The sequence below is a fragment of the Adiantum capillus-veneris genome, chromosome 1 (genome assembly GCF_014529385.1).
Source record: "Adiantum capillus-veneris isolate H3 chromosome 1, ASM1452938v2, whole genome shotgun sequence".
Classification (NCBI taxonomy): Eukaryota; Viridiplantae; Streptophyta; class Polypodiopsida; order Polypodiales; family Pteridaceae; genus Adiantum; species Adiantum capillus-veneris.
In genome coordinates, this window is record NC_140931.1 from 147,738,661 (window position 1) to 147,755,544 (window position 16,884).

The window sequence follows — 16,884 nt, forward strand, 5'->3', positions numbered from 1 at the left end:
CCTTATGAGTTGCATCATTTATAAAAGTGATAAAATACAAAGCATCACCTAGTGAATTGACCACTTTTATTTGAATGCACTAGATCTAACTCATCAAGCTTCTTCTTGTTTGATAGACTAGATCTAGGCTGATTTGGCATGCTTACCATACATACAATACTCCCACAATTCAAAGTCTAAAAATTTGAATATAGATAAGTAATCCAAATGAGAAAGGTCTTTTGGCATCTTGACTATATGGTTTTGTCTATTGAGGTATGGTTATGCATTTAAGTAACCATTTTCATGTCGTGCTCAATGCAAAATAATGATCTTTATGTGCAAGAGTGCAAGAAGACATTTTCTTACATTCAAGGATTGATGCTCTCATGTCAAGGATTGATGCCCTCATGACAAAAATTTCATAATCCATAGCTACCATCTTATTACATTTTTATGGAAATTGTGCTTGCTAATGTGTAGTTGACTACTTGCTTTTGGCCATGAATTTTTCTCTTTATGTTGAGTTGGATATGGTCATTGATTATGGACAACTTATGACAATGTGAGTCTACAAGAGACTTTACTCACGATTTTATGATGTTAGATTTGTGCATCAGATGCCGTCTTTTTCTTTCTTGCTGATGAGTGGCCATTTATGGTGATAGTTTCTAGTTTATGGTTGCCATATGTATATGGAAACCAAAAACTAGCTATCAACATGTGATAGTTGCTAGTTTATGGTTGCCATATGCATATAGTATGTTGAGTATACAACAAATCTCATGCACTTTCGGGTAGTATGTGGATGCCTCTCATGCGAGATTGAGGCAATTGCAGTTGTGGTGGGAGATTGGTAGCTTTTAAATTGCTTGCTATATTTGGCCCTTGTTTATGTGCATATCTCTCAACGTGGAAGATTTGGTCTATTTTCAACAATTTATTTACAAAGTTTGGGGATACTAATTAGAATGCTTGTGTGGAGTCAATTTTGGTAATTACAATAGTCATCTTGAGTCTTAATTTTGCATAAGATTTTGGAGGGCCCTCTGGGAGCTTTCTTTGATTTAGAGGCTTCTTGAATGTTAAGAGCCTTTTGGTGATGCAAGTCATTGGAGATCCCCTATTGTAGCCTCGTTATGGGACATGTGTAGATGGGACTAGCTAGGTGCTCAATAGCCGAGTTGACTCAATACAGTTGGTTTAGTTTTTGTGCAATGTTTGTACAATGGTTTATGGTTTATGCGATTCAATATTTATGCAAAAATACTGTCAAATGTGTGGCAGAGTTTGGTCATACTATTTGTCATAGTTTTGATTCAATTTATGCATCTTTTGTTCACAATTTTTGGCTCACATTTTATCCGTCTTGTGTCGAAACTTTGCCAATAAGTTTTATTTTCTTCCACTGCCAACTATGATAAAGAAAACTTCTATAGCAAAGTCCATTTTGTAAAGAGAAAATTTAGTAGAATGAAGTAGACATGTTTCACATTGATAGCTCATTAGTGGTGCTTACAAAGGCATTTTGTAAGCACCAATGATGAGCTATATCAATGCATAACATGTTTGGTGTTTACACTTGTGCCTATCATTCCCCCCCCACCAGCCCCCCCTCCCTCCCTCTCTCTCACGTTTAATTCTCCACATTTTCTCTTTTCAAAATGGTCTTTGCCATAGACTTTTTAAGGTTGTCCTTATCATAGTTGGCAATGGAAGAAATTTTTATCTTGCCTCTCTCCTTTTCCTTATAGAGTAACTCACAGATGCAATTTATAAGCATGCTTGTTGATTATTGATGTTTGGATGATGATAACTCTCTTTTCATTTCATTGCACTACATCCTCCGCTTCTTTCTAATTTGCATCTTTGGCATGGAGTATGTAGGATGCTTGGAGGCTACGTAGCTTTGTTGTGACCCTTTCTTCCGCTCCAGAAAGAGACGAAGTTTGATTTGCTAAGAAGCTCCTTCATGCAAGCCTCATGAATAAATAACACATAGCATTAAAGAGGGGGGGGGGGGGGGGGGGGGATCGAGGGCAGAGAAGTGCGCGCACAAAAATAGGGGAGATCGCAGCCGTAGATGGACACTTAAAAACTAAACCCGGCCACAGACTAAACCCAAGCAGTGCCTATGTTTTAATAATAAAACCCAAAAAAAAACGAGCCATGGTAACAGCATGTGCGTGCGGGTGGGATGGTTACCCCATGCATCTCAATCTGGGCGACGAGGCCCTGGGTTCAAATCGAGTCGCCGAACATCCACTTTTTCGCGTTGACTTGCCACGCGTCCGGGTTTAATCTGCCTCGGGCTTCCCGCGTCCACTTCCGGGCCGTCGATCCCATCACCCCCCTCTCTTTAATGTTATGTGTTACTTAGTGTCGTGGCCATGCAAGCGTTGCATCTTCGCATCTAGGGGCTGGCTTCCTTGCTTGCGGCCCTACCAACTGCCGCAACCTCGCTCACCAGCAGCTTTTTCTCGCATCCACTAAAGCTTGGCATCCAAGAGCTCTATGCTATCGACTCCAAATAGCTGAACTACCTGTAGCAACCGACCACGCCTCTCAAGCTGTATCCCGACGCATGCTGCTCTATCGGATCCTTCAAATGGCCACCTTGGCCTCGTCATCTAGGGCCTCCTCTGCTGGAGACTTGCCCTCATCCTCCTCAATCATCCTTCCACGTTCTGTATCAACACTCTCACTCCTCCCTTTGTCACCACTGTCAAAGTCCAAGATCAGGGGGCTGAGCATCTTGGCCCTCCATCTAGTGTCTATTAAAACCCATAATTGACACTAAATGGAGGGTAAAGATGCTGGATTACACTTGATCTTGCCAGCTACAGCACAATCAACTATTACAGTGAAAACCTGCACACAGATTGTCATCAACTACACACAAATTGTCACCAAGTGCACATACCTGTTGACACATCAGCATCCAGAACATCAACCTGGGGCAGACGAATCAGCAAACAAAATTTCAATATAGTGTTGACACATCAGCAAGCAGAATTTCAACCTATTGCCCTTGTAGTTGGCTAATTGTTGAAGTCAGAAAGATGATTCCTATAACTAGTGCTATACATTCCCTTTGTAGCAATATTATTACAGCAAGAGAGAAAAAACTTGAAAATATAACATCGAGTTCCATTAGCAAAATCAAACCAACAAAACAACCTTGGTCATAGTTCTCAACAACACAACTACTAGTTGTCGTAAGCTACAAACTTCCCAGCATTCCAACTGCTTCTTCTCCAAAGGTACAAAGGGCATATTTTCCTTCTCGACATACACATTAACAATGCAATTTTACATGTTGCACACTGGAAACACTGACACGGGAGGATTCCGACCACCGATACCTAGAGCTCTAGTCGACTCAGGTGGAAGCTCATACAGAAGGCTCTCATCAAAAGGAATACCTTCCCCTATTTTGTAGGGAATAAAAGGCACAGTTGGCTTCAAACAACCACCATCTGAACCAGCAATACCAGTTGAGCATCCTTTACCAGCAACAGTAACTTCCTCACTGCCACCTGAACCAATAGTACCAATTGAACATCCTTTACCAGCTGAACCAGTATCACCAATTGAAGCACAACAACCACAACCAGAACTACCAACATCAACTGACATATTAACACTAGAAGCGGTGCAACCACCAGCAAACCCTGTTGATAACTCTCTAGTAGAACCAACACAAACTTAAGAAACGTGTCCACCACCAACAGTAATAACTTGTCCACCAACAACAACAAGTTCTTGCTTCTTTCCATGAGAACCATCTCCTAAACCACATAACAAAAACCAGCAAGACTACCAACACCAACAATCGTCAACTTACAATAACACACCAAAGGCACAACCTTCAATATTCTAACAGAAGTTTGAGAACTTTTTCTCCAAAACCTGCGGGTAGGTCTTTAGTCTTCCACACCCATCAAAAGTCTGAGACAAAATATCCTACACAACAGCCATGCGAACCTCACTTGACACGTCATACTTCTCATATGACGTAGGACGCTTATGTCCTGTCACCATCATTCCAACCTCACGAGGCACCTGCCCAAGAATCATTTGAGTCACACAAGTGCTTCGTAAGCTCTTAATACTGAAATTTCCGCCAACCCCTGTCCTATTGCCAATTGACTTCACAATATTGGGCAACACCTTCGCTGCAACACTCTGTTACGACTATATTAAACCTGCAAGAAATCTAGTAGTTGACAATTGACTCAAAAAAATGTAAAAATTGCACACCACAAAATGCGACGAAAAAACTTATTACAACCTGTATGTGAGTTAATTTGCTGCAAAAACAAAAACAACACATTCTTATCACCCTCAACAGTGTATGGCATGTGACGCATTAGCTGATCAAACATCAATACAACATCATCATTACGAAAAGTAACAGTAGGTTGAAAGTGCTCCGGCTGAAAATGCATCAAGTCAACGTTATAATTTTTGCTAGCATGCTCACAAATCTTGCAAGCACAAAAAAAACTCAATACCACTAAGTGCCAACTATAGAACTTATCCCTATAAGCCTAAAACTGACAAACCAACCTAGCATATTCTCCAAACTCATCTTTAGCACGCGAGAACAACATCCTCTCAAGATTATAGAGCTCTAAACCACCCCTAATTGAGAAATGCAGCATGCAAAAATAAGCAAATCTCATTTGAGAACCGCTGCAAACTAACACCAATCACTGAAGCTTTTTTTCTCTCCTTGCAGACTCTAGCACAGCAACCCACCTTTGCATCACAATCAAAAGAGCATTCTGAGTCGATTGAAAGATAGGATTTTGTACAATATCAAACGGCACCTCAACAATACCAGTAGCAGCAACTCTCAAATCCTGCTCCTTTTTTATCATTTTACCAAAGCAACGCAACATTCCCATCAATGTGTCTAATGGAAATAAGCCACCATCCTGTTTATACACCACAACAAAAAACCTAGCAAGCATTTCATTCACCTGACAAAGATCCAACTTCTCAAGAGCAGTATCACAATCCACACTAGACATTTTCTTCCATTCGTCAAACTTCTTACATGCCCAATTATCCTTGTGTTTTGTGGCCCCACTATCCCCAACAGTCAAAAACTCCTCCTCAAGGTCGCTATTACCAACAAGAAAACCTGGCACAGTTATGCTGTCATCTTCCACATCCAACATAGGTAGACCACCAGCATCACAACTTTCAACAATACTATAAAGCACAACACCTACACAAAGCAGAGAACACAAATTACAACGAAAACAACATGTAGACATTGTAACCATCAAAGAACCAGTAAAACACTCCAGATCTACATAATCCTAAGCAAACCTACTTAGATTCATATTCTACAATCACTAACAATAGCATGTATGCACAAAGAAATGTTAAGAAATATCTGCAGGTCTTGCAGCACAACCAAAACCTTCATCTGCTCTGCAGAAGGACAAATTTCTTCATCACCTGATACAAATTGGAGATCTGTACAAGAACCCCCAAATTTGTTGATATTTTTTGCTACAAAAGCCCCAAATTCGAGATCTATTGAAGAACCCCTAATTTCTTCAACACGTATTGCAGAAACACCACTCTCTGTATGTATTGCAAAAGCCCCAATTCCTTCATCTGCTCCAAGTTCTACAATTGCTTCAAAACCTCCTCCATTTGCAGCAGCCTCATTAGGTGGACAAGAATCACTACCCCCATGAAATGCACCACCCCCAAGCTGCCCTCCAACTTCACGACACCCAGATGCACCTCCTCGAACACCCTCATCAACATCAAGCAGAAGGCAGAAGCTTGGTTGCGAACTCATTCCAAGCCCTCCCTTCAAACAAAAAGACACTATACTCTCTAAAATAACATTGAGTTTCACCCCACAAAAAACCTTCCAAAAAGTTCCACGCTCGTTTTCCAAAATGGCTTCCAGCAAACAAACTTCCTGCAGAACTCGACCCCTCGGAACACTACCTCTCAAAACCCTAAAATACATGCCTACCCTAGGCAAAGCCACAACACTCTTCCTATATGCACAGAAAACCCTAACCAACACATAGAACCTGCACAAACCCTAGGAGACGAATGCAGCACAGAAAACCTTAGGCAAAGAACCTGCACGAACCCTAGGAGAAAGGAGAAGAATGCAGCTTGCGACCATGCATCTCAAACATCACCATCGTGAACTCTAATGCCCACATTCCCCTAGACCTGTGACGGATGACAAAGGACCTCAAGTGTCCTTTCCCATAAAATAATTTCTCCCACGTGGCTCTCGGCTATCGACAATCGCCACATGGTCACAATTATTTTTGGGAAAGGACACTTGAGGTCCTTTCCCTGCACCTTCTACACCTCACCTTAATGACGCTATATCAGATGAGGTCTTCTGTGGAGGAATTCCTAGCTCTTATAATGCTTAGCTCACCAAATCCAAGTCTTTCTTATTGCACCTCAAGGCACTTTGCGAGCGAGAAGAGGCCTCCTATTAGCCTTCGCATGAAACCTGCTTGCCTTGCTATCCAGGATTAGGAAGCACAAGCTTGTCTTAGTGCTAAGCTTGTTGCCCTCAAAATCCAATAACAAGTAGACTCCACCAAAGTTTATATTGAAGCTCAATTGATTGTAGTGAACACGCTCCATCAAACCATTGATTCCTATTGTGACTTGGTCTCTTTAACCGTATAGTAAGATCCAATCCATCTTCACTCACTTGGAGGTCACACTTGGAGTCTTGGAAGGAATAAACTTTTTGAACTATGCACAAATTCAAGTAGTGATGCTCAAAGCACACCTTTATGGATCCATCCTAGAAGAAGATCATCTCGCTAGAGAGAGGAATCAAGTTTCCCTTATTGAGGAGGTTGATGCCCTTCCCAAGGAAGAAACCATTGCCCAACTTGTGCACAACAAGGTCTCCTAGCACTTTGCAAAGCATTATTTGGGGTTGCTCTTCTACAAGTGAAGCTCCCCCTTTGTTACCCCCAAAGAAGGCATATACCCTAACAAGAGAGCCAAACTCAACCTTCCCCCTCAACCCCGCCCAACCCAAAAACCCCAACACCCTCTTCAATCTACCCCACCCTTCCTTACCTCTCCCTCCCCAACCCGTTCTAGCTCTTGGCGCTCGCCCAATAATAAGTCGACCTTTTTGTCAACCCTTCTCTCTTCTCAAGCGATAAGTCCAGAACCCCCAAGATCAACCTTAACTCAAAAAATCAAAACTACCAATGCAATCTCCAAGCCCCGACCTTCCAATAAATTTTGATTTCAAAAAACCTCCAATGAGAGCACTCCCTCGGAATCCACTTGCTCTTCTCCACACCCCCCTCCTCCCACACCTTTGGGTTCCATTTTCACCCTCCATCTCTCATTCCATAGGCCCAAGCAGAAGTATTGGCTTTCTCTCACTAATACCTCTCTCTTTAAAATCTTGCAAGTCGGAAAGCAAACCCCCTTCACCCTAGACAATAAAATCTCTACCCCTAGGTAGCATAATCTCTCTACTTAAATTCTAACTCGACGTGAAAAAAATCTCTTAGGGATAGGCGTTAAGCATATTCTACCCCCGCCAACTTCCTCGCTTGATTCCGTCCATCATGCTTATGCTAATTTGAAGAGCTTATACCGGCTAAATCTCTTATTGAAAGATGTCCATGTTAGGGAATAAAGTGTAGCTAAATAGATATTTGAGTAGCTACTTAATGGAGAGAGACAAATTTTCACACAGAAGAGATTATAGAGTAGAGAGAGAGAGAGAGGGAGATAGTACACACGATATACGTGGTTCACCCAATGTGGGCTACATCCACGGGAAAGCAGCCACTCAATGGCTTTAGTACTTCAAACAAGAAGTAGGTTACAAAGGGATTATACCCTTAATAGAGCTCCCTCTTTGCTTCACTCTCACCACCTCACACCCACCTTGTTGTATCAACTTCACACTCCAAAATCTGTGTAGAAAAGGCCTCCTTTTATAGGCCAAAAGGGCTTTCCTCTCTTATGACAGGCAGCCGTGTGTAATCGCCCTTGTGTAGACAGGTCCGATTTGAATTCTCCCATGTGCCCATGTGTCACCACCCTTGAGAAGACAAGTACAATTTGAATTTGGCCACCGGCCATTGACTTTTGGTCACCGACCATTGACTACCAGCCATCGGCCACGGCCAACTAATGGACCTATTTTCGACCACTTTTCGATCGTCATCCGGCCATAATGTTCCGACAAGTGATTTTTTTTCACACACGATTGCTTCTCCTCATAACGGGGGCCTTACAAATATATTTTTTTAACACAAAAAATACAAAAGAGGTAAATAAAGCTATATACTTAACAACCCCCCACTTGGAGACTGACCTCCAAACCAAACCTGTGAGTGCTTTCCATCCTGGTTTCTTTTCTTTGAATGCCAATTGAAGATGAGCAAAAGCTCAACTTCTCCTTATTGACCACCTTTGTAAACATGTCTGCAAGATTTTCAATTGTATGCACCTTTCTTAGCTTTAGCTGTCTCTCTTTCAAAAGAGTGCGTATGAAGTGATATCTCACCTCAATGTTCTTTGGTCTTGAATGAAAGGTTGAATTCTTCATAGGATGAATGGCGCTTTGATTGTCATCACTGTACAAGACACAATTTCCTTGCTTATATCAAAGCTCCTCAAAGAATCTGTGAAGCCAAAGAATCTCTTTGCTTGCCTCCATTTTTGCTACATATTCTACTTCTGTGGTAGAAAGTGAGACCACTTTCTGCATCTTTGAAGCCCAACTTACTGGTGTGCCTGCAATTGTGAAGATGTAGCCAATAGTATGCCTTTGAGTGCTTTGTCACTGCCATATCTGCATCAACATACCCTTGCAAGAAAATGTCAGTGCCTCCAAAATACAAAGCATTCACGGTTGTCCCCTTTAGATACCTAAGTATCCACTTCACAGTTTGTCAATGCTCTTTACCTGGATTATCCATGAATCTACTCACAACTCCCATTGCATGTAAAATATGGCCGCTGCAACATATGGAACTTTAGATATATAGGCTATCTCCTTTGTCTTTGGACACATATCCTTGGTTAGTTTAAAGTGATTAGCCAAAGTGTAAAACCTATTTTGCATCTTGCATTGCAAACCTTTTTAATACCTTCTTGATGTAATCCTCTTGAGATAGCTTTACTGTCTTCTTCATCCTGTCCCTTGATATCTTTATACCAAGTATCCATTTGCAGCACCTAAATCTTTCATTGAAAAAGATTTAGACAATTATTCTTTTAGGTCTTTGATGAGCTGCATGTTAGTACTTGCAATCATTATGTCTTCAACATACAACATTAGGATGATGAACTTCCTATCTCCCAAATTCTTTGTGTAAACGCAGTGATCTGAGCTGCATCCATCGATCGAACTTCAAGTACCATTGTCTTTATGCTTGCTTTAAACCATACAAGCTCTTCTTTAGTCTTCAAACCATTTTCTCCTTACCTTTTACTTCTTATCCCTTTGGTTGAAGCATGTAAATTTCCTCCTCTAAGTCATCGTGAGGGAATATCGTATAAATATCCATTTGCTCAGGATTTAAATCATGAGCATCCATAAGGCTTAAGACAAGCCTAATTGAGTTCATTTTTACAACATGAGAAAATATTTCATTGAACTCAATACCTTTCTTTTGAGAAAACCCTTTTACCACAAGCGTGGATTTGTAGCTTTTCTTCTCACCTTCTTCTTCCTTCAACTTATAAATCCATTTGTTTTATAATTCCTGCTTACTTTTAGGAAAATCAACCAACTCCCATGTTTGGTTGTGATGTAATGAGTCCATCTCCACTTGCATGCTCTTCATCCATTCTTCTTTGGATTTGTGATGCATAGCTTCTTCGTACGATTTTGGCTCTCCAAAAATTGAGATCAAGAGATGTTTGAAGGGAGGAACAAACCTTTTTGGAGGTCTACTTGCTCTTGTAGATATTTGGGGAATAGGTTGAGGCTCCTCATTCGGTTGACATTGTTGCACATTGTCACCGTTGGCACTCCTTTAGTCTTTACTGTCCTCAAGCTCCATGTATTCATCACCTGTATCTCTTGTTTGTTTTCTTTCCAAGTAATCTTTGTACATATTTTGTTCTTTGAAAATAAATCCCTACTCCTAAACATTTTACCATCTTCAGGATTCCATAGGTGATACCCAAAGTCACCTTCTCCATAGCCAATGAAGAAACACTTTTTGGACTTTGCATCTAGCTTTGACCTTAGGCTTCTATCTATGTGCATGAAAGCCTCACACCCAATCACTTTGAGAAATGCATAATTCACCGGTTTACCTCTCCATGCCTCATTTAGAACTCCCCCATCCAATGTTGTCGGGGGTGACTAGTTGATCAACTACACAGACATACATACTCCTTCCGTCCAAATCTCAAGTGATAAGCCTGCATATAGCTGCATGCTTCATGTTCGCTCCATGGTTGTTTTGTTCATCCTTTTGGAAATTCCATTTTATTGAGGTGTCCTTGGGGTTTTCTTTTGCCTCTGAATGTCATTGCTAGCACAAAATCTTTCAAAAACTTAGCTACAATACTCTCCTCCATTGTCGGATCTAAGGAATTTAACCTTGGTACCTATTTCGTTCTCCACAAAGGCTTTCCACCTTTGAAATATGGAAAACACATCAGATTTCTTCTTTATTACATAAACCCATGTTTTCCTAGTTGCATCGTCTATGAATGTTACATAGTATAATGAGCCACTAAGGGATGGTGTACTTACAAGACCCCAAACATTAGAATGAACCAATTCGAGTTTGTTATTTTTCTTTCATTTCTTGATTTTTGATATTTTACTCTCTTTTGTTTACCGTAAACACAATCTTCATAGAACTCTAAGTCCACTTCTTTCAAACATAGTAGAAGCTTCTTTGATTGGAGGATTTTGCATTCCTTTGGCACTCATATGCCCAAGCCGGTAGTGCCACACCGCATTGTTGACTTTTGTAGCTATTGCACAAGTTGGATTGTGTGCTGACAATACACAAGTAAAGTGTACCAACCTTTTCTCCTTTGGCAACCACCAAAGATCCCTTTGAGATCTTCCAACGTTTGTTTTTGAATGCATTGTTGTGACCTTCATCATCCAATTGTCTTGTAGAGATTAAATTCCTGCAAAGAGAAGGAACATGCCTAACATCTTTAAACTTGCATTCATTTGTGTTAGTAGTTTTGACACAAATTGTACCTTTATCGACAATTTCACAAACTTCATCATCTCCCAAGTATACATACCCTAAATTACCTTTGGTGTAATCTTGGTAATGCTTCTTGTGTGGTGTCAAACATGGAATGAAGCCCCGAATTCTACTATCTAGGAATTAGACACATTTTCTAATGAGAGAATTAGAGAATATTGCTCTACTTTACTTGCCAGATTGGCCTCGAATGTTGGCTTGTTGTTTTGAGACTTTGAATCCTTCTTCTTCTTAAACCAGTAATCCTTCTTGATGTGGTCCTTCTTGCCGCAGTTCCAACATTCAAGAACTGACTTTGTGTGTGACTTGCTCTGCTTTGAGCAATCACGACCCTTTTGGTTTTTGAACCCCTCCTAAGCCCTTCCTCTTGTTTCCACTAACAGTGCAGCACTTGATGATTCACATGTGCTTCTCCTTCGCTTTTCCTCGCTTAGGAGAACACCCACAATATCATCAAACTTAATAGTATATAAACTTAAGAGTATTTGTGCTAGAGATAGAGTTACTTACAGCCTTCACAAGGTTGTCCCAACTATCTGATAGAGACGATAGTATAGGGAGAGCTCGCACTTTGTCATCGAAATTGATTTTCACCAATCAAATTTGACTTATGTTGGTGTTAAAGTCATTTAGGTGTTCTACAGCTGAACCATTCTCTACCATCTTTAGATTGAACAAGCGCTTCATAAGAAATACCTTATTGGATGCCGATGGTTTCTCGTAGAGGCCGTCAAGTGACTTCATCAAGTCCTCCGTGGTATTCATCTCCGAAACTTTAAAGGCCATCATTGATGCCATTCTTAGCCGGATTGTTCCTAATGTCTTTTGGTCAAGCACAATCCATGCTTCATCTGTCATTGTTGCGGGCTTCTTTGGAGGACCGCCTAGTGGCATATAAAGGTCCTTCTGGTAGAGATAGTCTTCAATCTGCATCTTCCAGTGTTGGTAGTTCTTGTTGTTGAACTTCTCGATCTTGAGCTTCCCTTCCTTCTCCATTACTCCCACTCAATTCAGGAAATCCTTTCCTTGAGATACTTTAGCTACGAGCACACCTTGCTCTGATACCAGTTGTTAGGGAATAAGATGTAGCTAAATAGATATTTGAGTAGGTTACTTAATGGAGAGAGACAAATTTTCACACACGAGAGATATAGAGTAGTAGAGAGAGAGAGAGAGAGAGAGAGAGCACACAATATATGCGGTTCACCCAATGTGGACTACATCCTCAAAAAAGCATCCACTCAATGGCTTTAGTACTTCAAACAAGACGTAGGTTACAAAGGGATTATACCCTTAATAGAGCTCCCACCTTGCTTCACTCTCACCACCTCACACACACCTTGTTGCATCAACTTCACACTCCAAAATGTGCATAGAAAAGACCTCTTTTTATAGGCCAAAAGGGATTCCCTCTCTCATGAGAGGTAGTCGTGTGTAGCTGCCCTTATGTAGACAAGTTCGCCCTTGAATTCTCCCATGCGCCCATGTGTGGCCACCCTTGAGAAGACAAGTCTGATTTGAATTTGGCCACCATCCATTGACTTCCGTGCATCCGCCAACCGGCCAACCGATTGGTTGATGTCGGACCACTTTCGACTAATGTTTGGTCATAATATTCCGACGAGACTAGTAGTGAAAATTTTTGTTTTCGACGGGGGCCTTACAAATGTGCGTTTTTAACCTAAAAAATTACAAGGGGTAAATCAGGCTCCATACTTAACAGCCCTCACTAGCCCCTCTTCTCCTTATTGCTCTTAGGGCTAGGCCTTAAGCATATTCCACCCCTACCAACTCCCTTGCTTGATTCTATCCATCATGCTTGTGCTAATTTGAAGAGGCTATACCAACTAAATCTCTTCTTCAAAGATGCTCCCACTAGCCCCTCTTCTCCTTATCGCTCTCCAAGTTCTTTATGGAAACCTCCAATCTCATCCCTTGCACTAAAGGAAACCTTTGCCTCTATTTTTCCCTTTCTCCATTTCATGCTAGCCTCACCAACCAAACTACTTAACGGAAATGCACACTTACTGTACAAAGCCATTGCTTCTCTCAAATCCCACCCCACCATCACCATCAAGCTGTCATTAAAAAATTTGGGTCTTGTGCTTCTCTCCAAATCTTGGTACACAAAATAAGTGATTTGGAAACTCTCAGACTCCTCTACTTATAAACGCGGGCCTCTCTCAAACACTCCAACCTCTAGTGTTGACACATCAGCAAGCAGAATTTCAATCTAATATTGACACATGAGCAAGCAGAATTTCAACCTATTGCCCTTGTAGTTGGCTACTGTTGAAGTCAGAAAGATGATGCCTATAACTAGTGCTATACATTCCCTTTGTAGCAATATTATTACAACAAGAGAGAAAAAAATTGAAAATATAACATCGAGTTCCATTAACAAAATCAAACCAACAAAACAACCTTGGTCATAGTTCTCAACAACACAACTACTAGTTGTCGTAAGCTACAAACTTCCCAACATTCCAACTGCTTCTTATCCAAAGGTACAAAGGGCATATTTTACTTCCCGACATACACATTAACAATGCAATTTTACATGTTGCACACTGGAAACACTGACACGGGAGGCTTCCGACCACCGATACCTAGAGCTCTAGTCGACTCAGGTGGAAGCTCATACAGAAGGCTCTCATCAAAAGGAATACCTTCCCCTATTTTGTAGGGAATAAAAGGCACAGTTGGCTTCAAACAACCACCACCTGAACCAACAATACCAGTTGAGCATCCTTTACCAGCAACAGTAACTTCCTCACTGCCACCTGAACCAATAGTACCAATTGAACATCCTTTACCAGCTGAACCAGTATCACCAATTGAAGCACAACAACCACAACCAGAACTACCAACATCAACTGACATATTAACACTAGAAGTGGTGCAACCACCAACAAACCCTGTTGATAACTCTCTAGTAGAACCAACACAAACTTAAGAAACGTGTCCACCACCAACAGTAATAACTTGTCCACCAACAACAGCAAGTTATTGCTTCTTTCCATGAGAACCATCTCCTAAACCACATAACAAAAACCAGCATGACTACCAACACCAACAATCGTCAACTTACAATAACACACCAAAGGCACAACCTTCAATATTCTGACAGAAGTTTGAGAACTTTTTCTCCAAAACCTGCGGGTAGGTCTTTAGTCTTCCACACCCATCAAAAGTCTGAGACAAAATATCCTACACAACAGCCATGCGAACCTCACTTGACACGTCATACTTCTCATATGATGTAGGACGCTTATGTCTTGTCACCATCATTCCAACCTCACGAGGCACCTGCCCAAGACTCATTTGAGTCACACAAGTGCTTCGTAAGCTCTTAATACTGAAATTTTCGCCAACCCCTGTCCTATTGCCAATTGACTTCACAATATTGGGCAACACCTTCACCGCAACACTCTGTTACGACTATATTAAACCTACAAGAAATCTAGTAGTTGACAATTGACTCAAAAAAATGTAAAAATTGCACACTACAAATTGTGATGAAAAAACTTATTACAACCTGTATGCGAGTTAATTGGCTGCAAAAACAAAAACAACACATTCTTATCACCCTCAACAGTGTATGGCATGTGACGCATTAGCTGATCAAACATGAATACAACATCATCATTACAAAAAGTAACAGTAGGTTGAAAGTGCTCCGGCTGAAAATGCATCAAGTCAACCTTATAATTTTTGCTAGCATGCTCACAAATCCTGCAAGCACAAAAAAAACTCAATACCACTAAGTGCCAACTATAGAACTTATCCCTATAAGCCTAAAACTGACAAACCAACCTAGCATATTCTCCAAACTCATCTTTAGCACGCGAGAACAACATCCTCTCAAGATTATAGAGCTCTAAACCACCCCTAATTGAGAAATGCAGCATGCAAAAGTAAGCAAATCTCATTTGAGAGCCGCTGCAAACTAACACCAATCACTGAAGCTTTTTTTCTCTCCTTGCAGACTCTAGCACAGCAACCGACCTTTGCATCACAGCCAAAAGAGCATTCTGAGTCGATTGAAAGATAGGATTTTGTACAATATCAAACGGCACATCAACAATACCAGTAGCAGCAACTCTCAAATCCTGCTCCTTTTTTATCATTTTACCAAAGCACCGCAACATTCCCATCAATGTGTCTAATGGAAATAAGACACCATCCTGTTTATACACCACAACAAAAAACCTAGCAAGCATTTCATTCACCTGACAAAGATCCAACTTCTCAAGAGGAGTATCACAATCCACACTAGACAATTTTTTGCATTCATCAAACTTCTTACATGCCCAATTATCCTTGTGTTTTGTGGCCCCACTATCCCCAGCAGTGAACAACTCCTCCTCAAGGTCGCTGTTACCAACAAGAAAACCTGGCACAGTTATGCTGTCAGCTTCCACATCCAACATAGGTAGACCACCAGCATCACAACTTTCAACAATAATATAAAGCACAACACCTACACAAAGCAGAGAACACAAATTACAACGAAAACAACATGCAGACATTGTAACCAACAAAGAACTAGTAAAACACTCCACATCTACATAATCCTAAGCAAACCTACTTAGATGCATATTCTACAATCACTAACAATAACATGTATGCACAAAGAAATGTTAAGAAATATCTGCAGGTCTTGCAGCACAACCAAAACCTTCATCTGCTCTACAGAAGGACAAATTTCTTCATCACCTGATACAAATTGGAGATCTGTACAAGAACCCCCAAATCTGCTGATATTTGTTCCTACAAAAGCCCCAAATTCAAGATCTATTGAAGAACCCCTAATTTCTTCAACACGTATTGCAGAAACACCACTCTCTGTATGTATTACAAAAGCCCCAATTCCTTCATCTGCTCCAAGTTCTACAATTGCTTCAAAACCTCCTCCATTTGTAGCAGCCTCATTAGGTGGACAAGAATCACTACCCCCATGAAATGCACCACCCCCAAGCTTCCCTCCAACTTCACGACACCCAGATGCACCTCCTCCAACACCCTCATCAACATCAGGCAAAAGGCAGAAGCTTGGCTGCGAACTCATTCCAAGCCCTCCCTTCAAACATAAAGACACTATACTCTCTAAAATAACATTGAGTTTCACCCCACAAAAAACCTTCCAAAAAGTTCCACGCTCGTTTTCCAAAATGGCTTCCAGCAAACAAACTTCCCGCAGAACTCGACCCCTCGGAACACTACCTCTCAAAACCCTAAAATCCATGCCTACCCTAGGCAAAGCCACAACACTCTTCCCTATATGCACAGAAAACCCTAAGCAACACATAGAACCTGCACAAACCCTAGGAGAGGAATGCAGCACAGAAAACCTTAGGCAAAGAACCTGCACAAACCCTAGGAGAAAGGAGAAGAATGCAGCTTGCGACCATGCATCTCAAACATCACCATCGTGAACTCTAATTCCCACCTTCCCCTAGACCTGTGACGGATGACAAAGGACCTTAAGTGTCCTTTCCCATAAAATAATTTCTCCCACGTGGCTCTCGGCTATCGCCAGTCGCCACATGGTCACAATTATTTTCGGGAAAGGACACTTGAGGTCCTTTCCCTGCACCTTCTACACCTCACCTTAATGACACTATATCAGATGAGGTCTTCTGTGGAGGAATTCCTAGATCTT

General features: G+C 41.2%; 4 pseudogenes; all 4 read right to left on the reverse strand.

The window, feature by feature from the left end:
- Nucleotides 1-2,583: 2,583 nt before the first annotated feature.
- Nucleotides 2,584-4,059, reverse strand: LOC147465764 (uncharacterized; annotated as a pseudogene).
- Nucleotides 4,060-4,117: 58 nt separating this feature from the next.
- LOC147465765 (uncharacterized) lies at nucleotides 4,118-6,148 on the reverse strand (annotated as a pseudogene).
- A 7,477-nt stretch (nucleotides 6,149-13,625) lies between these two features.
- Nucleotides 13,626-14,543, reverse strand: LOC147465766 (uncharacterized; annotated as a pseudogene).
- Nucleotides 14,544-14,601: 58 nt separating this feature from the next.
- On the reverse strand, nucleotides 14,602-16,633 carry LOC147465767 (uncharacterized; annotated as a pseudogene).
- Nucleotides 16,634-16,884: the final 251 nt, after the last annotated feature.